The following is a 21368-nucleotide window of genomic DNA, read 5'->3' as shown; positions in this document are numbered from 1 at the left end:
ACAAACGAAATTAAAGATTATGCTATTGCTTACACTCAGCTAAATTTAATGTTAGTAAAGTCTAACTCCCTTATTCATAATAGTCTGCTAACTTTAAACAGCCGCTTAGGAGTGTTTTTTCTCATTCTGACTTAGGTCAATAGAAGAAGACAGAGTGAGAATTAGCAATGCTTTAAGTTAGTAGACTTTTATGAATAAGGGGGTAATACTGCATCTAGTGTGATAATATATTGAAGCCTACAATATTATCCCGTTCTCATGTTAAAATTCATGAAAATTTCTAATTAAATCTATTCTTAGTACTTTTTGCGTTTTGCCGTGACAAACAGACAAATATTCTATATACCTACTACTTCTTTGGCTTTATATTGGCTACTGTTAGTAGAATACACAGCAAGTATTCTTTAAAAAATATTTAATATTCAGTTATTATTGTTAGGATTATATTATAATACCTATGTACCTATAGTGCTAAGTGCTACCAATTTTAGCTACAAATATTTCAACAATCAAATTTTATTCAACGATGAACGTAAATAATATTAAAAGAATTTACAGTTGACAGCCCTATTTAACATTTTATTAAGCTGGTTTAAAACTATGAAGGTAGCTGGAATGTGTTTAAGTTATACCTAAGTAATACTTTTATTAGCACCTACTTATTGGAAGTAATATTAATACCTAATACCTTGTTAATTTAAAAGTAAAATAAAGGTCGGTAGATGCCGATATATTACATTAATAATTAAAATAACGGGTTCTCATAATAGAAAAAGTCAGGAACTTTTTAAATTGTGTTCAAAAATCAAAACTCGGAAGACAATGGACGAATAGGTTCAAAATTCTAATAACTTTTTAATGCTAGTTTCTGAGCAGGAGCCAGGGGCTACCATTCATAAACGTTTATATATTTCTGATACTCGTTCGTCGTAATGGAAAAATCATCAAAAAGAACTTTAAGGTAAGTAAATAAATATATTTCCACTCAAAAGTTAAAACATTGACAAACAGAGTGCAAGACACAGGTTTCTGTCAAATGATAATGTTCACACATCAAATGAGCAAGTTGGTGGTTAGGTACTTCAACGAGTAATTACCGGCCATAAGTTATCAAAACAAATCGCGTTTTATCAGAGCGGCTTACATGTACAAATCAATACGATAACTAACCTTATGTATCACAGATGTCGAATTCCTCACAACACAATGCTTGCACTAAACACACACTCGTAAACACATAATTATATTCATTTTATCATTTAAACGTATCGATCAGTCACAAGAGTTTGGTCCGTTCTTGGCGACGCATTCAATTTAAAATGACGATTCCTTGCACGGAGATATAAATACAGCACTGTTATGTTATGGAATAGCAAACTGTATTATTGGATATTGAGAGTTGTGTCACAAAACAGCTGTGCGTGTTTCAAACAATGATATAACAACGCGGAAATAAATCAAAAATTGACATGCACACCACACGAAGCACGAAGAGGGACTGATTTGTAAAATAGAGACGTGTGAATGGCGGAGGGAGGTGCACCGTGCAGAGAAGATAGCGGGACGGGGAGCGCGCGGGGATTTCTACTTTCTAAGCTTTGTAACGCCTTACGCCACTAGATGGCGTTAATAGAACTCGTCGCGTATTGTACAGTAGGATAGGATATTACCGTGTCAGAACTTCTGATCTCGGCACTATGTAGGTGGCTTGTAAATAGTATGATTTCCTGTTTCGCAAAAAATACATACTATTATACCAAAATTATAGTAAATAATGAAACTTACATAATAAATACAAAAATATCTTTGTTGAACTTTTAAATTATTTCTATATCAAAATCAAATTAAAAATACTTATAAGTTATAACTATAAGTGGGTTCTCTCTGTAGCTTCTTCCGCATATAGGTATCACGGGGAGTACTTGAATGAATTGTTTGGGTTGATAACAGCAGCCGAATTTCACAAACATCGAGTCATAATGTGAAATCCCGCCCGCTTTGCGAGGAACTTCTTTCCTCCCACAGCCACTTTGTGGACTCAGGAAGTTTCGAGCATAGAGCATACTCCCACCATAAAGGCCGGCAACGCATCTCTTTACCACTGGTTTTGCGGATGTCCATGGGAGGTTGCCTCACTACTTCCGACCACGTGATACTCTTGTCCATTTCCTCCTCTTATATTTTGTATAAACCTAACATAAAATTTTGTCTGTTAGGTACTTATTTTAGGAAATAAACTAGAACATTACAGATTTAATCATGTCAGTCTTAATGGCTCAGTCATCAGTGCCTAGCCTCACTAGGTCACTACACTTTTTTTTATGGAATAGGAGGACAAACGAGCGTACTGGTCACCTGGTGTTATGTGATCACTGCCGCCCACATTCTCTTGCAACACCAGAGGAATCACAGGAGCGTTGCCAGCCTTTAAGGAACGTGTACGAGCTTTTTTTAAAGGTACCCATGTCGTATCGTCCAAGGCACATCGCACAAGGACTAGGCTACTGCGGACTGCCTGTGCCTAGTCAATTATTACAAATAAGTAAAAAAATTAAAAGGTCCTGTCGCAGGGCCGTGGGCAGCCCTGTAAGAGATTCTAAACACACACAAGTATAAAAAGTCATAATCTCTGAATTTACCAATTTACTTTTCATCAATCAATGAAGTTACGTAGGAAGGTAGGTGGGTATGTTCAATCTTCTTTTATCATTTTCTTACATCTCCGGATCCAATTGTAGCGAGCGTTTTACGGAAATTAGTGTGTACATTAGATTTACGTGAACAGTATTTTGATTGAAAATCAAATAAGTGTTTGCGAAACGTAAAAAAATTATGGAATGTGATTGGGGTTCGCAATCACGAACAAAATCGATTTAAGCTTGTGAAGACGGTGCTAGCTTTTATCGTTGTATCACATTTAATCACGTCTGTGTTCGTACCTATTTATAGAAATGGAACTGGAAATTAAAGTGTACGTTGTACGTACGGGTACTACCTATAGACGGTCAAATGTTGCTACTGTTAAGTTGTTTACTTATACATAAGTACTTTTGAGTTCTTGAATTTTGTTTACTGGTTGTTTGCTATTACGTGTATAAGTTACAGATTATTACAGATTACATTAACGAACTGCCCAAAGAGCTGCAAGAAATGTACATAAATACCACAAAAATCAAAAGTGGGTTTCAAAGATACTTCCTGAAAAAAGAATAGAATTTGGAAAAAAAGAATTGTTTTTTTTTAGTTTATTGGCCAATACAGAACAAATACATATATTTTTATGAAATAAGTACCACGAAAACCGGTACCTAGTCGGCTGTAGGTACCCAGATAAACCCGTGAGGTTTTAAAAGAAAAAGTATAAATTTAAATAAGGTAACTACACAATAACACTGTTTAAGGAGACATCGTTTTGTTCTCATTTGTAGATATCTTACTATGTCTGTATTTGTTGCCAAATAATTAAAGTTCATACTTACACGTCGGCGACTAGTGTTGGCGCGGTAAATACAATAGCCTACTATTGTACCTACGGACTAGTAAAAAAAGAAGGACTCCGCGCCGTGATATTAGCAAGTGAAGCAACGTTATGCTAGTGTGTGTGCGGTTACGGGGTTACCGGTTACACAATTTTCCTCCCTTAAATAATCATATATCCACAAATACTTTTATGTTATTGTCTACACTTTTTCACAACGCACGACGGCATTTTTAAAATATTTTATTGAGACGCAAAATGATCTGTCACAGACGATGAAAATTCTCATAATGGCCGCCTATCGGCCTGTAGTAGTGTAAGTGTGTGCGTGGGGCAATATATTTACACGTTAATCGGCTTGTTTTGGTGCTACACTTTTATGTGAGGTGTCAGGAGTCCTTATCTTTTTACTAGCCCGTGTATTGTATTGTATCTTCTCTTCATAACATTATTATAATTATAGGAACTTTTAATTATTACATTTAAATTTAGCCAGGTTTCCTAGCCGGTGACAATAAACAGGCAACGACTGTCCTTCGTTTATTATATTATTTCACGGCACCACTCTTCACACAGTAGTTTCTGGTCAACTGTTAAATCATTCCGTAGCCATCGAGAAAAAAGCCTTCTTCAAGCTCTTTTGCTCATACTTAATAGGTACCCAACACTTATTTTATGAATTTACATGACGACATTCAGTTCTCGTATGGTAGATATCAATATTAATTTCGGCATAGGTTTCCAGACACAGGTAGGTGCACAGGTAACAGACCTGTTATTAAGCATTTTACGCGTTATTTAAAAAAAAATATAGGTACTTTATATACATAATATCTATGTATAAGGTAGGTAGGTATACAATATATAATGTTTGATGGATAGGAATATATTTAATCACATTTAATAGAGAGACGACCTGTATAGCCGAGTGGTTAGCGATCCTACCTACTAAGCAAGAGGTCCCGGGTTCGAATCCTTCTAGGTGCAAGCATTTATATGATGACTATGGATGTTTGTTTCCGAGTCATGGATGTTTATATATATGTTTATATGTATTTATCTGTGTTTAAGTAAGTATATTGTATTACATATATCGTTGTCTTGCAACCCATAACACAGGCTATATATGCCTAATTTGGGGCAAGATAAGTTCAAATCCAATTTTTTTATTTTTTATATACTTATAGTTTTTTGATAATTTGTGTAAAAATTATTATCATCAATATTATTATTAGTAATAACATAGTTACATATAGTTCCGATAATTTTGATATAAAAATAAAATAGTGTACCTAATTAATGTATCTATATAGATTGAATAAATCAATTAAAGTTAATGCTGTAATAGCCGCTGATACTGATAGGAGATGCATTATTGGCGCGTAAATAACCGCTCTTGTCTATGGAATATGACAGATGACGCTCGACCATAAACAATGGAGTCGATAGTGCAGATAACGCGATGAATTATTATTGTCTGCGCCAACAACAAATCAATTAATGTGCTTGATGCCACAGCGAGATTATTTCTTCTATTTAATAATAGAGTCATTTCAACAATTTTTGTTAGATTTTTGAACACTTTTTTTTCTTGACATAGGCCCCGTGGACTCTAGCGCCGTAATAGTAGATGATATTAAGAAATCAAGGGCTGGGATCTATAGACTGCACATAGATCAAAGTCTAGACTGAGCAAACTCAGTCTTCACTTTCGCAAATCTTAGCTGAGTGATAAAACGCGAACTTGACTTTCGCATTGGCGTGTCTTAGCTTAAACTCAGAATCATTTCAGCTGTCAAATGAGTGTTAAAACGAAATCAGTGATCATACTAAGCATATACTATCTCAGTTTTAGGCTATCGCTATGAATCTATGAATAAATAAGAATTTAATTGAATAATTGAAGTAATAAATCATAACATCGCGTGAAAGTATGTTATTTTCTATATCTACGTTAAACTGTGTTAAACATTACAGTTTATAAATATAAAGCATTTTCATTCACAACGAACAGAGCTAGGTATGGGTTGCCCATAGCTTATGGTAGGTACCTCACATTGGTCTATTTGGTTTATGGTCTATTAAAATAGACCACCTAGTTGTGGGATCATTCTTCGGACCTCTGTTGTAATAATGTTAAATTATTACAAATGTATCCCACTGAAATTTTTGTAGAAAATTAACTATTATAAATTATTTCACAGGCTATCCGTCATAACATTGCTCATTAAAACAACGTGAAGTGTTCACAAATCAGACTCGTAGATGGATAATATCCTCATAACTCCCGCTTGTCTGTTTATTGAGAGCAGATTCGTCGAACGGAAGGGTTTACTTAAACATGCCTCAGCATCTGGGTTTTAACATAGAACAAAGCTCTTTGTGTTCACGGAACTAAGGCGAGGATTAGATGGAATTAAATTGAGAACTTTTCAATGTGGATTTGGACTATGAAAAATATCGTTAGGATTACGTTTTATCTTTAGTGGTTTGGATCATTATACCCGTATGTGTCATTTCTTAATTACGGGCTTATTTAGCACTTGCGGGCATAATAATGTCCAGTCATTTCGCAAAAAAGCTTATAATAATGTATTAAAATTTAAAAATCCTTAAATCTTCGTAAATAATGTGCTATTAAGTAATATAAATAAATAATCTGCGAGCGCTTAGATAGATCCACTTATCCGTCTGTATACTTCCGTCTAGAACTACCGACCTAGAACATTATCTTTGAGCAAAATTCAAGATATTATATTTAATATGAATCGGCAAATGGCCATTTCTGGGAATAAAATAAAAAAAAAAACACTCAAACTGTAAGAATTCAGAATAAAAACATGAATAGGAATAATTAATTTAATAGTAATTTTTGTTAATAAGTTTTTAACGTGTAAGTTGCTGTTGTACGTATTTGTTTAATGTTTCAAATGAGCTTTCCGTTTGAAACAATGAACAAATGACGTTCGTCGTTTTCCGTCATAAAATTAATATAAAAGGGAGGAAACGACAAACCCACCATTATTAAGCCATTTTGAAAAACTTACTCAACATGTTCCTTTTAACTGTAAGTCCAAGAGGAAAAACTACCAGCTGAAACTCGCTCGAGAGATACTGTAATACTGTTGATTGTGGCTGCCAAATATTCAATTTATTTTTTATTTTTATGGAATAGGAGGACAAACGACCGTACGGGTCACCTGGTGTTAAGTGATCACCGCCGCCCACATTCTTTTGCAACACGGGAATGATATCCTAATTTGTGGCGTGTCGTATGAATTGTGAATATCTTTTCATAAATACGTGCAAGCTATTTTGATAGTACGACATTGGTGACAAAGAAATATAAAATAGATAACTCATTTTTAAGCAAATCCGCGGGAAGCCTTTTTGTGCCTGCCACCGATTAACTTTAATAATGTCAATATTATGCATCTGTATTTGGCTGTCTGGCCGCGAAATCGTTAATAGAAAATAAGTTAAATTTTTCTTACGAGCTACACTATAAATGTAACCTATATATAATATTATAAGGTACTAATACATATTTTATTCCAAAATATTTCTTATATATGATATCTTATTGAATTATAACAAAACCATCTATGAAACAAAAAATATTAGACCCGATATCGTTGAGCTGATAAGACTGGCAACATTATTTTATACTATGAGACAATGTGGTGAAGAAAAAAGGTTAAAAGATTTATGAGAGTGAAGTGGCGTCGAGACACAGAGTCATAAATAACCAGAGAGCTCGCGCTTCGCGCCTGGTAGTCGCTTGTTCCACATTATCTCCATCTATACAACGCTATGCACTTCTAAAACAATATTTTTATATTAGTCATAGACATCTTGTGAGTTCGTTCAATAGCATCGGTCGGTCGGTGGCGCAATAGGTAGTAAGTAACTCTCAGTCATTGACTCTCACTACGGAGTCCTTTGTTGAATCGTTTATTCGACTCTCTAAAAGGTCGGCAATACTTTTGTGATTCCTCTGGCGTTAAAAAAGAGTGAGTCCTGAGAAAACAACTCACATTCGCATTTATAATTGCAAGGATTAAAGAAGACCCCAATGGAAAAGGTAAAACACTCAATAATCGAGATTTATAATAATTTACTTGAACGAACCGTACATTTTCTTTAATTTGAAATTGTGGTACGTGGGATACGGAAAGATAAAATATTGTTTTAATGTTTTATTAGAATTGGTAGTATGAGTCCAGGAATAATAAGTTAATAAAGCGAATAATAAGACGTCGAAAAATTAAAGAAAAGCATGACGAGCCCTGAGGTGATACGAGCTGTTCATTAAATCAGGATTCTAGAAATATCCAAAATTCTTATCGGCATTGCTATTGCGCTCGTCAGTTTGCGATATAAGATGCTTAGTCTGTCCCGTGCGATCTTGACCAGATCATCGGTCCATCTTGTGTCCACACTGTGTCTACCGGCACGTGGTCGCTATTCGAGGACTTTACTGCCCCAACGGTCATCTGTCCGTCGAACTTTGTACCCTGCCAAATGCCACTTCAGTTTCTATATATAGTAAGCGACCAGCGACCGTTGCCGGCTTTTAAGGGAGGTGTACGCGCTTTTCTTGAAGGTACCCATGTCGTATCGTCCTGGAAACACCGCACAAGGAAGCTCATTCCACAGATTCGTAGTACGAGGAAGAAAGCTCCTTGAAGACCGCACTGTGGAGGACCGCCACACATCCAGATGGTGGGGATGATATCCTAACTTGTGGGGTGTCGTGCGAAGGTGAAATACTTAGAAATACTTACTATACTTAAGCCCTAAACATAGTCCTATCTCTGATACCACACGACACGTCACCTCGACGACATCCGACAATCCGTCGCCGGCTTTGTACGTAATCCTCGTGGCCAACGCTCACCTTACCGCTAACTCGCCGCGCCTACAGATCAACGTCAGCCCACTTACTTCTTGGTATTTGAACGTCTTAAACTATTTATATCCCCATATTTTCTGGCAATTGTGATTAATCATATTATAACGAGGAACTCGCCATTTATAATCACAATAATTTAGAATTAGAAGTGAAAACAGTAAATACACTACACAACTTTATATTAATATTTATAGAAATATTTAAGGTTCACTGTTATTCACTAAATCAAAAATAAAAAGTTAGGTAAGTATTTGTCCACGAGCACGACACTTAACAATACTTAAATAGAGTATACAATTTAACAAATGAAAAAGAATATGTCACAAAAAGCCAGGATATGGACTCAGTATTTTTGGAATTTAGATTGGGATAACCCTAATCCCAATGCTGATTCTCAGAGAATACCTACCATGTCGACAGTACCTGTGGAAAACACAAACCCTGTTTAACGGGACCTTAAAGTGAGCGTGTAAATACGCTATTTTAAATTCAAAATCAAATATTTTTATTGTAAAGAGGATTCAAAATCACTTATTAATAATGTCAAAAACTATCACCCATTCAAAAGAGACTGCCTCAGACTTGAGAAGAACGGGCGCAAGAAATTAGGCGAGCTTTTTTGTATTAAAATATGGATAACAATGTAATATCGTGCCATAACATTTATAATTTATAATTAAAGAGCCTGAGGGTGTCGCTTCATTTTGAGAATGTGTGGAGAATTCTGTGGTATCATTAAGAAAATCATTTATGTTATAATAACCTTTCCCACACTAACGTTTTTGAACAATTATTTTAAATTTCGTAACAGATTTGCTTTGTAAATCTTCTAGGATCATATTTTAAATTTTGAATTTATTTTTAAACAGATTTTTGGGTTGATTAAATAGAAAATAATTGTTGAAAAGTGTAAGTAAAATAAAATAAACCAAAATAGAACAACTAGATGATAAATATAGTGAGAAGGCATCAGAATTTCTCTATTTTACTTCTTTAGGTGAATCCTGAGGGACTAACTAGGTTAACGTCACTTGCAGCAGTGCCCTAGTATTACGAACGTTACTTGTATAAGTAACTATTCCAATAATAATGGGCCTTCATAAGAGGGCTGAGGCGAATAAAAGATACAAGAGAAGGTTGTCAGGATCATGGTATGTCAGGGGTGGAGTTCGACCCTACTCTCCCTCTCGGGAACCAGAGCTTAAATTTGGCGCCTTACGGTGCGGCCAAGCTGTCTTGAAAATAGTAGTTGAAATTAATGATTCACCCCTTATACAATCGGCCACGGCACTCCACGACTGCGACATGCGATAGACGGGCGAAAAAAATTGAGGCGATATAATAAAAGTTTCTCTATAAAAATGCTCCCATCTCAAAGGCTACCAACTTTCTTGTCATCTGTCTGGTGTGCCAGAAGACAAGTACAGCCCAGGGGACTCGCTATCTCGTTGATTGATATTCTTCTTGTACATTATGTTGTTAATTCACTAATAAATTTGATTTTACATCGTTGCGTTCAGCGAAATCGTACCCAAAACGCATCGGTGTCGGTGACCGCGGGATAAATGTTTTGAATGTATGTAACATTATATCCGTGGACCGACGTCCGGCATCGCCGCAATCAACATTTGTACACACTGACATCATGAAGGACATCTTTTCTTAAGATTTTACTGGAAATTAAATTGATTTATTTACATGACGATTATCTACCATAGTAGAGTCCCGCACACTCGCCTTTTTTGGACATGTATCGAAGCTAGGCACCCAGTCCATAGAACTTTAATACTTCACAAATCTTAGCAGTAGATACTTTTGTGTAAGATTATTGATTTCAAATTAACAGTAACAATTAATATGTTGAATATAACTATGTAACTAATTCATATTTTAAAAACTAATTTCTAAAATGATTTTTCTAAATGGTCCTAGCTTTTAGGGCTTGACGACGAGCTATGAGCGGCAAACAGTTGGTGAGATCTAGTGACTTTTTTTTATGAAAATAAGGGACAAGACGAGCAAGACGTTCAGCTGATGGTAATTGATGCATGAATAACCCCAAAAATTCTGAATGGCACTACAACTACGCTCGTCACCTTGAGACATAAGATGTTTAGTCTCATTTGCCCAGTAATTTCACTAGCTACGGCGCGCTTCAGACCGAAACACAGTAATGCTTACACATTACTGCTTCACGGCAGAAATAGGCGCCATTGTTGTACCCATAATCTAGCCGGCTTCCTGTGCAAAAGGGCCTCCACTGGTCTTAATGAGAATTAAGACTAGATAAATAGCCACCCTCTCCAAATAAATAAATAATCGTCAGTTTCCGAGCACTCGAAGTTAATTAACGAAAATATTATCTAGTTATACTCGTTGCAGCCATCTTGAGTCCATTGTAAAATCGTTCATTAAGGCCCGTATTCCAGAAGTTTCTTAACGCATAATCCAAGATTATAACTGTATTGTCTCTTTTATGAAGAATTATAAGAAATTCAAACCTATGAAGACACTGACAATAATATGCTTGATCACGGATTACGTATTAAACGCCTCCCGAAATATGGACGTAAATATACCTTTATTAATTAGAACGAAGATTATTTTTAATGAATACAGTTAAGTTGGAACAGCTGCAATGGCTGAACCGAATAAGGTGAAACATGTGGCTCTATATTGGGAATGCTGCTCATAACAAGCTTAAGATGTAATACACCCACAAATGGAAACTGACTACGGGAATGTTAAAGTACTTATTTATAAAATATGTACCACTGTTCTAGTTACCATTTTATACATTATTAATTATGCTATCGTTTACAATTAGCTTAATATTTTTATTTTATTACGAAATTCTGTTGTAATATATATATATTTTTTAGTTACAAGTTTTTAGTTGAAAATATTCGTCTAATGAATATAAGCAGTTTTTACTAAGGTATATTTTCAATTTAGATGAGAAATTCCTATTTGACGAGAGGAATTCTCTTATTATTTTTGGGATGTGATTATAGATTTTTATGCACATACAAAAACAGTTTCTCTGAAATAATGTAGTTCTACAGCAAGGTACTTGTAGTTTGGTGGGGTCCCTGGATGGGATAAGAGAAGTGTTTTCCTGTTTACTGAATTCGCTAAATTTTTTTCGAACGCTTTCGTAATAGGAAAATGTACGATCCGTCAACCGAAACTTCGTATTTTAATTTCGGTAATAGGGCTCCTGAGCTCAGATAGTATGAATATCTTGAACATTTTTCTTGAGTTTATCCCAGATCATAGACAATGAAATGAGCATGTCAAATACATAGATAATTTATACGTCTAGATAGAGTCTCTTGCTGTTAGACAACCGATGAAAACAGGCCAGGAGTATTAGTTTAGTGTGCGTGACAAGCTACGTCTTAAACTCGCGATTTGTATGACAGTATTATATACATTATTTTGAGGACAGGAATCGTAAAACAGCCAAGAATTTTAAAAACTAGCTTTATCTTGCATCTAATTAAAAACTAATTTAATATCTTATCTATTACTTATTAAATAAATTTTATGTACTAAAGTTTGGATACCACAAGCCTCTCGCACTACTTAACATATTCCATTCCAGATAAAAATGTTAATTTCTTTATCTCCAATCAAATAGGTATTTATGCGTTTTACGGAACGGAATATGAACGTGCGACGCAACAGTCATCTCGCTCGTAGGTATCATTTTATTTAATTCGTTTCTGCGCTCGGGACTTTTATATCAAACGATTAAATTAAAAAGATTTGTTTAAATATAATCGTGTATTATTTGTAAGTTGTAGAATGATAAAAGATATACTTAGTACTTCTTCATAACCAACAAAACGAACGAACGAAAGAAATGTTTGGATGGCTCGTGGGTCATGACTATCAATTAATGTTTGGTACATCTTTAGGGGCAGTGTGATTGGGAATGAAGTGTTTTTGAGAATTAAATCATAAAAAAATAGCGTACACCTCCCATAAATGCCGGCAACGCTCCTGTGATTCCTCTGATGTTGCAAGAGAATGTAAGCGGCGGTGATCACTTAACACCAGGTGACCCGTAACCCGTGCGCGTAGCGACTGTTGAAGAAGAAACGCTCCTAGAAGAAAACTAGTAAAAAATACTTTACTGAGATGTGCGTCACATTTTCAAAATAAATAATTGAAAAGTTAATTATTACTGATGCGATAAATCGTATCGTGCCCTTCGCGTATGGTGTGAATATCGTGGCAATCCCAGCAGGAGTTGGTGCGAAGCGTCTGCTCAACAGTAATCGATACATCGATGTATCGGTGCGCGGTGTCTCGATTATTTACGACTCGGACCGTACCGCGGGATGCTCGTTTGTATTCGCCTACACATCGACCTACCCACCTCGATACATCAATGTTAGATATAACGGTTACCACTATTTAACATTAACGTTAACTTGTATATACCGAAAAAAATGCTAAACTAATAATAAAAAAGTCTGAATAAACTTATAAATTTCATCATTAGGTATAATATAATCACTTCGGAAAAGTCGAGCTTTAAAGAGAAGTGGCATGAAATTCATTGTCACTCTTTCAATGAATACAAAGTGAATACTTACAAATTCTGTATTTTAAATATTGTGTTGAACCGACCATCAGGATTATCTTTTATGAGCCTCCCCGATACTCGGGCAAGAAATCCCGCCAAACGCAACTTTGATATAAAAACACATAATATGCCAGTGTTTTTTATGGGGAGTGTAGCAGCAATGCGTCAGCATAAAATAATCGTCTTATCAGAATAACGCCCGTCACAAAACTATTATCATTTAGGTAAATTGATTATAAGCATGAGCCATAGAGAAAAGTTAAATAATTATCATGTTGATACACATAATTAACTGTTATTATTACGCATTTAGCTAATAAAGATAACAAAGTTATTAAATAAACAATTTAACAGATAATAAATAATACTGCGACTACTTAAGTATTGGTAAGTGATCTACAGATATCAATAGGACAAGCTAGTGAACTAATAACACAAGCAGAGGTGTTGACCGCACATGCAACCGTCACTGAGTCAAGATTCATTAAGCCCAAAATAGTGGAAGTCGGTCATGCAACAATTGTGGTTAGATATCTGTGACAAACAGAAATGATAGGCTATCATCTGTATTGTACCATCAAACAGATTACGGATGCTTGCTGTTTTAGTAGGTGATGCTCCTAGTTTAGATACGGCGCGACTAGTATACTTTAGTTATTTCCATAGTATTATGTCCTATCGTATATTGCTATGGGGCAACGCTGCCGATATTAATATAATATTTGTGCTGCAGAAGAGGGCTATTCGCGCTATTTATAACCTAGGTCCTAGAGAATCATTGGGAGCAAAATTCAAAGAAATTAACATCTTGACTGTTACTTCTCAATATATTCTTGATAATGTAATGTATGTTCATATGCACATAAGTGAATTTGCCAGAAACTGTCATAACCATAATGTTAACACCAGGAACAGACATAAACTGATGATGCCTACTACTCGGCTAAGTCGAGTTAGTAAGTCTTTTGTGGGGCGATGTATATGCTTTTACAACAAGATCCCAGAAAATTTTCAAAACAAATATATTACGTTATTCAAAGGAATTGTTAAAAAACGTTTGTGTTACAGGTTACTATAACATAAATAACTTTCTCAATGATTGGGAATGGAGTAACCGCCCTCAGGCTATTAAATAATAAGTTTAATTGTGCAATTTTACTTTGTAAACATATATAGTCGATGAAAAAAAAGCCCGCTGAGTTTGTTGCGCCCATTGTTCTCAGGTCTGAGGCATTCATTTTGGAATGGGTGGTAGTTTTTTGACTTTCAATAAGTGATGTCACATCCTATTTTGAATAAAAATATATGAATTTGAATTTGCCTTTCTAAGCCCCAGGCTTCAAATCCTACTAAAAATCCCGAAACGACGATATGGACAAAATCTAACATAACGCCGCTTCTCAGTATGAAATCGGGTTTAGACTGGGTATTTATAACTTACCCATACGAATATAGAATCACAGTACAGGTGAAAAATATCTCTTTTATCTGTTCTGTAATACATAAAAAAATTGCAAGGCGTTGATTTCCATACACACATTTGCAATTCCGCGAAGAGGGAATAATCAACGATTTAATATGACATAATATAGATATGCAGACGATGACTGCAACATCCTCCTTTACAGCTATGAGCTAGGCAGGTATATGTTCTATATATACTTAGGTACTACCTATGCGAGGTGATAGCACTTGGTTGGTATTCACATCAGTCGCCGTATCACCGGCACCGGTTGTTGCCGCCTCCATTAACGATGTTACCACTGCTGTTTGCTAAACGGTGTCCATCTTCTGATTGACAATACTTTTGCTATCTACGCAACGGATTGAGCAGAGCACTTGATGTGAACATCACGAACAACCGGAAACAGTGACAGTGTGCCCTGTGTAGTGTACACACTGAATGAGAAAGAGAGCAATGGTGTAGCCTATCTCGATACGGCCGGAATCTCATCGAGAAAATTGAAAATGGAATGACTCACATTAATGAGCTATATACACTGGACAGCAAATAAATTTGGACTTCTGATTTGATTTTCTCTAAAAGTATAAAACTTACAACTATCAAAGTTATACCTGCTGAAAGTGCGTTTCATGATGATTAAGTTGAAAGGAAATTCACGGGGATTTATAAATTTATTAATTGTTTATTAAGGGTTTTACAAAGAAGAGTCGTTTATCAATCGTATTAATCGCTAATAATCATAAAATAAAATATTAAAGCTTGAAATAAAACAAAAAAATTAAAGGATTAATTTTTCAGTATTCCGTAGCCAGCATCATTGTATTCGACCTCACGAGTGTAAAGATCTTGAGGAAATGTATTCTACTCCTCTTCAATTGCTATTCGAAGCTCTGGAAGACTTGTTGAAGTAGGTACCCGGGCACGAACCCGATGTTTCAGCTTATCCCATAAGTGTTCTATCGGATTCAAGTCAGGGCTTCGACCTGGTCAATCCATTGTATGAATGCCAACATCGCATAGATACTGTTTCACCACGTGACCAACATGAGGCCGTGCATTAGCATGCATCAATTGCATATTCTGTCCGATATATCCTGCGTAAGGTACCACATGGTCTGCGAGGATTTCAGTTATGTAGCGACGATAATTTAATCCACGTGCATGGCCTCGGCCCGTTGGTCGATGAAAACCAACGCTGTATGCGTTAACGTTAATGCGTAGTAAAGGAGATGGCGCTCCAGACCATTACAGATCCTCCTCCATAAGCAACAGTTTCCTTGATGCAACACTGAGAATAACGTTCTCCAGGGCGACGATATACTCCCTGTTGGCCGTCACTTCCATGTAGACTCACCCTGATCTCAATAGTGAAGAGAACATTATCCCACTGCTCTAACATCAAGTCCCTATGCTCTCGAGCAAATTCAAGCCGAGCTTGACGGTGGGCTACCGTTACTGCTGGACCTGTTGCAGCTCTCTTTGGAATCTGGTTCCGTTCAGCAAGTCTTTTTCTGACACTATCTAAACTTATGGCCACTTGGCTTTCGTCACTCAGACTTTGTTGGACTTGAACTGCGCTGAGGCGACGATTTCGCAAAACAGTAAGTTGGATAAAACGATCATCTGCTGTTGATGTAGCGCTAGGTCAGCACGTGCCTGGATGGCGATCGATTGCTCCAGTGTCTAGGTGTCGTCTGTAAACTCGTTGCACTGAAGATCTGCACTAAGTCTTCGATCGACCTCACGTTGTGCAAGGCCTGCTTAAAGAAGTGCTGCAGCTTGAGCTGCTGCCTGAGGTGTCGTATCCATTATTGACCGAAAAAAGAATCAAAATTACGCGCGCCAGATCAAACAGTTGACAAAAACTAAGGAAATTATAAGAAATATCCGACTACCCTCATTGTAGTAAAACGAACTCCAATCGCCATCTCTAGTCAAAAAGAGAAAATCGTTAACATCGTGTTAGTTGCTCGATTGCAATGTAAGTTGTCGGTACTTTAGAATAAATTAACAGTCATTTTAATAACCATGAAACGTACTTTCTGTTAGTATAATTAGGACATTTGTAAGTCTTATACTTTTTGAGATAATCGAGTCAGAGATCCGAAGTAGCTGGTGGCAAGGTTTTTTTGCTGTCCAGTGTAGATTTACAATGTATATCTATCTGTGTTTAGTTATGAATTCTAACTACTGAGGCCCCGGCTTCGAATGAATTTTAAATATGTTTAAGTATGTTTAATTTATTAAAATGTTACTTAATTTTCCACACATAGCAAATCCAACCCTATGGGTTTGCCCCAATTTAGTGTTTGCATATTAGTTTGAAAATAAGACAATTATTAATATACTAGTAGTTGCCCGTTGCATTCGCAAATAAAGGTTTTTATCTCAATAAAATATTTAATATGAGAATAATCATGTCATAAACAGAGGCGTCTGCTAATTCAATTATCATCGAGTTGTCATACTGAAACATGCAGGGCAAGCCTGTCAGCCATTACGATGGCATAGCGACATCTAATTCTGTACGGACGGTGCGTCCGTCCGTAAGTCCGACAAGAATGGGAGATATTAGTAGAACTAGTACATATAGTAATACGATCGGATCGGACAATCCACCGTCCAGAAATGAAGCGGTTGAACCGAAAACAGACGACATGAAAATCATTCATAGCATTTTTTTTATGGGAAAAACTGACGATGAGGTAGATGTTAAGCTAGTGATTAATACGTACTAAATATACGCCATGGCAGAGGGTTTTTGATAAATATTATACTCTCAGCGGCATCTCAATTGCACTCACTTTATGACACAAGATAAGAATATGTTATGTATCATTAGAGCAGTAATTTCACTTTCACAATACTTCTTCACGGCAAAATAAACCAGAAATGTGCAGGCTTCTTTGCTAAGCAGCCTTTCTCCCACTCTTACCGACACAATTTCATTCAATAATGTTTTTTCAATCATAGAAAACTCTACGATATTATCGTATACTCTATACCATAAACCATGACCACTTTCAGAACGATTTCGCATAAATTTAAAAATAATGTTATAAATAATGGCCATAAATATGATAATCACAGAATGATTAACAGCTGCTGTTTGCAGAGCCTAGAATATATAATGCAGACAATGACGGAATAATATGTTATGTGATCAATATCGTTTGTATTCCAAGTATCGCCTGTATGTAAGCCGTCGCGATTGTTATTGTTAAACTACTGTTTCACTAATATGTATGATTTGAGTTAATAGGAGAGTAGCCACTTCCCCTCATCAAAGCTCAAACTTTTCTAAAATGGTGGCAAATGTAAGAAGAAAACGAAGACTTTTGACATTCATAAGTACCTTTCCTTGACCTACATTAATAAAGTGATTTTGATTTATATTTACACAGTTTATTCTTTATTACTTTTTATATAATATTTCATATTTAACACAATTTATATATTGGATGCAGTACCTTACAAACTAATTTGTTATGTATTTTATTACAGCCATTGTAATTGAATATTCTCTATTCGATTGAAAGGAGTGGCCGTTGAGTTTATTGTTTGTATAATATTCTTCTCACGTGCTCTACTTTTTCCGAAAATATGTTAGATTCAGTAGTTTAAAAGAAATATTTATAGTGACTGAATTGAATAAAGTTTATTTGACTTTGAATATAAAACCAGTAGCAAATGCACATATTCACAATTTATCACGTTCTATCGGCCTGTCATGACCTGACAGGCCGATAGTTACAATAGTATCTAAGTCTATGATTACGACTTATAATGGATTTAATTGTTAACAGTGAGAGCATTGTGTGGCGACTGAGGCTATGTGGATTGTGAGGCGAGGTGAATGTCCGAACCGAAATGAAAATGTAAATGAATATAAACATCGTGCGTCTGTGTGTTTGTTGAACGATGTGCCTGACCGCCCCGGCCTTAAAGCCTAAACACATAATCGGATTTGGTACGGCCGAACCATCGAACGCGGGCTTTTTTTTTTATGAAAATAAGGAACGAGACGAGCAGCACGTTCAGCTAATGGTAAGTGATACGCCCTGCCCATTACAATGCAGTGCCGCTCACGATTCTTGAAAAACCCAAAAATTCTGAGCGGCACCACAATTGCGCTCGACTCCTTGAGACATATGATGTTAAATCTCATTTACCCAGTAATTTCACTAGCTACGGCGCCCTTCAAACCGAAACACAGTAATGCTTACACATTACTGCTTCACGGCGGAAATAGGCGCCGTTGTGGTACCCATAATCTAGCCGGCATCCTGTGTAAAGGATGCCTCCCACTGGTGGCTGGTAGCGGACCATATTCGATGGTATGTATGCATTGTCCACCGCGCAAACTTATTGTTAAAACCGTCCGGACCGTTCGATGATCCTGCTGAATCCGACAATGTGTTTAGGCACACTTCAAGTGACGTCATCGCTTCTATCCGTACAAGAATCGTTTTGCTTAAGAAAGGATCTGTATCCCTTCACTGTCCTGAGTGTTTCAATTGAAAGTAGGAAAAACAAGAATAATGGTGGGTGTTTAAGGAGTAAAGGTTTAATAAAGTTCGTTTCATTTATCAAGAAGTATTCCTTGGTGGTTCATATCCCTTACGGTCGAAACGGGCCGACATAAACACACATGTTTTGTATAATAAGTAAAGAAATAACTTCAAGCATTCCCACCAAGTTTTACTTAACAAAAAAACAACTGACTTCAAAAACGCTATTCCGAAACAAAAGATATAAATTGCACTGAAAAGTATAAAAATAAATGCGTATTTTTATACAATATAATTAATGAATCTAATTCTAGTTACGATTATTGCTATTTTTGGAATTTCAGGGAAACTCAAACATGCTTGGAGTTTCCCTGCGAGATCGAATCAGAAATGAGGACATCCGTAGGAGAACTTAAGTTACGAACATAGCCCAAATGATTGCGAAACTGAAGTGGCAGTGGGCAGGACACATATTTCGACGGCCAATTGACGGCATTCACTGACCGGAAGATGCATTGTTGTAAGACCCCCACTAGATAGACCGAAGTTAGTCAAGATCGCCGGATGTTAGATGAGGGTAGCGCAATACCGATCGTCGTGGAGATCTTTGGGGGAGGCCTTTGTCCAGCAGTGCACAGTCTTCCGGCTGCTGATGATGATACGATTCCAAACTTTGTGCTGCAGAAGGCCTGTTCGCGCTATCTATAACCTAGGTCCTAAAGAATCATTAAGAGAAAAATTTCTAAACATTTTGATTGTTGCATCTCAATATTATATTTTTAATAATGTTTTGTATGTTCATAAGCTCATTAAGGAATTTACACACATTTGAATTTTAAACGCGAGGAACAAACTTGTTGTGCACATAGTAAGTCTATGGGACTATTTAATATTAAAATTTTAAATACTTCTAGTGTTATTTTTAAAAAGTTATTAATGTCATTTAATTGATTAGGTAACGTATTTTCGATATCAGTTTAAAGTTTATTGATATCTGTAAGAGTTATGGATTAATCACGCGGTCACACTTAACGATTACATCCTGTATACTAATTTACTTGGCTTTACAAGTATTTATTTATTAATATGGCTGTATACCAGTGGGTAAGGAGACTACCTTTGCACAGGATGCCGGCTGGATTATGGGTACAACGGCGCCTATTTCGGCTGTGAAGCAGTAATGTGTAAACATTACTGTGTTTCGGACTGAAGGGCGCCGTAGCTAGTGAAATTACTGGGCAAATGAGACTTGACAACTTATATCTCAAGGTGTCGAGCGCAGTTGTAGTGCCGCTCAGAATTTCTTGGTTTTTTCAATAATCCTGAGCGGCACTGCATTGTAATGTGCAGGGCGTATCAACTAACATCAGCTGAAGGTCCTGTTCGTCAAGGTTTTTATTTTCATAACTAAAACTAAAGTATGAAGGATCAAGAATGCAACAGTGAAAAAGATCCTAAAACTGCATAGTTTCCGCAGCACAGAGGTCGTATGAATATGGACTGCGTTGCGCATAGCATATTTATTTTTAACCGACTTCAAGGAGGAGGTTCTCAATTCGTCGGTATGTTCTTTTTTTTATGTTTGTTACCTCAAAACTTTCGACTGGGTGAACCGAAGTTGATAATTCTTTTTTTATTTGAAAGCGGGTGCTTCCTGTGTGGTCCCATTGTAATTTGGTCCAGATCTGACAATGGCATCCATGATAAAACCATAAAAGTCTTAAATTTGCTATACATACGCATAGCAAAGTGGATGATAAATGTACGAATAACTCAATATCGCGCCAACCGATTTCGATGATTATTTTTTTATTGGAAAGGATATACTTCAAAGATAGTTTAGTGAGAGTTTGGTTAGGTTCTGATTACGGAATCCATGACAAAGTTACGAGACTCTTCAATTCTTAGGAGCAAATGAACGATACACGGCCGAATCTTTTTATGCTATCCGGATATTTAAGTCATCTACCATAACATAGTTATGGTCAAGTAATTGTCGTAGTCGAATATGATGATCAATGGGACTCCTTAACGACCTACAGTAAGGGTGCGATATGTGGCAGAATTTCTGTCTGTAATCAAATTGCAAAGCGCTTACGTTCACTGCTGCATTGAAAAATTTTGTACATCTACACATATTTAGATAAATTGTTAGTTAGTTACTTCAAAATCACTAAAAATCAAAGAAATTAACAAAAACCGACTTCAAAAACACTATTCCAAAATAATAGATATAATATGCACAAAAAGTATAAAAATAATTGCAACTTTTTATACAATCAAATTATAGTCACGATTATTATAATAGAATATTTATTTTTATTCCAAGTGAGAGCAAACTACTATAAAACTACTAACAAAACTAATCATCTGTTTAGTAAGCAAAATACCAACTGATAGTT

At 36.0% G+C, this 21368-nt stretch overlaps 1 protein-coding gene across 2 annotated transcripts in view; it reads right to left on the bottom strand.

The window, feature by feature from the left end:
- Positions 1–21368, bottom strand: part of LOC126976526 (frizzled-2) — a 252429-nt gene that overhangs the window by 49843 nt on the left and 181218 nt on the right. The window contains exon 1 of one of the 2 annotated variants that reach the window (XM_050824902.1): positions 1171–1520. The exons of the other annotated variant lie outside the window; for it this stretch is intronic. The gene's annotated coding sequence lies outside the window, so the exon portion shown is untranslated. Of the gene's footprint in view, positions 1–1170; positions 1521–21368 lie in introns of those variants that run through there. 2 annotated transcript variants of the gene reach the window in all.

Source organism: Leptidea sinapis, chromosome 41, assembly GCF_905404315.1.
Source record: "Leptidea sinapis chromosome 41, ilLepSina1.1, whole genome shotgun sequence".
NCBI lineage: Eukaryota > Metazoa > Arthropoda > Insecta > Lepidoptera > Pieridae > Leptidea > Leptidea sinapis.
The sequence above is the reverse complement of the archived record's forward strand: the minus strand, read 5'-3'. Positions and strand labels throughout refer to the sequence as shown.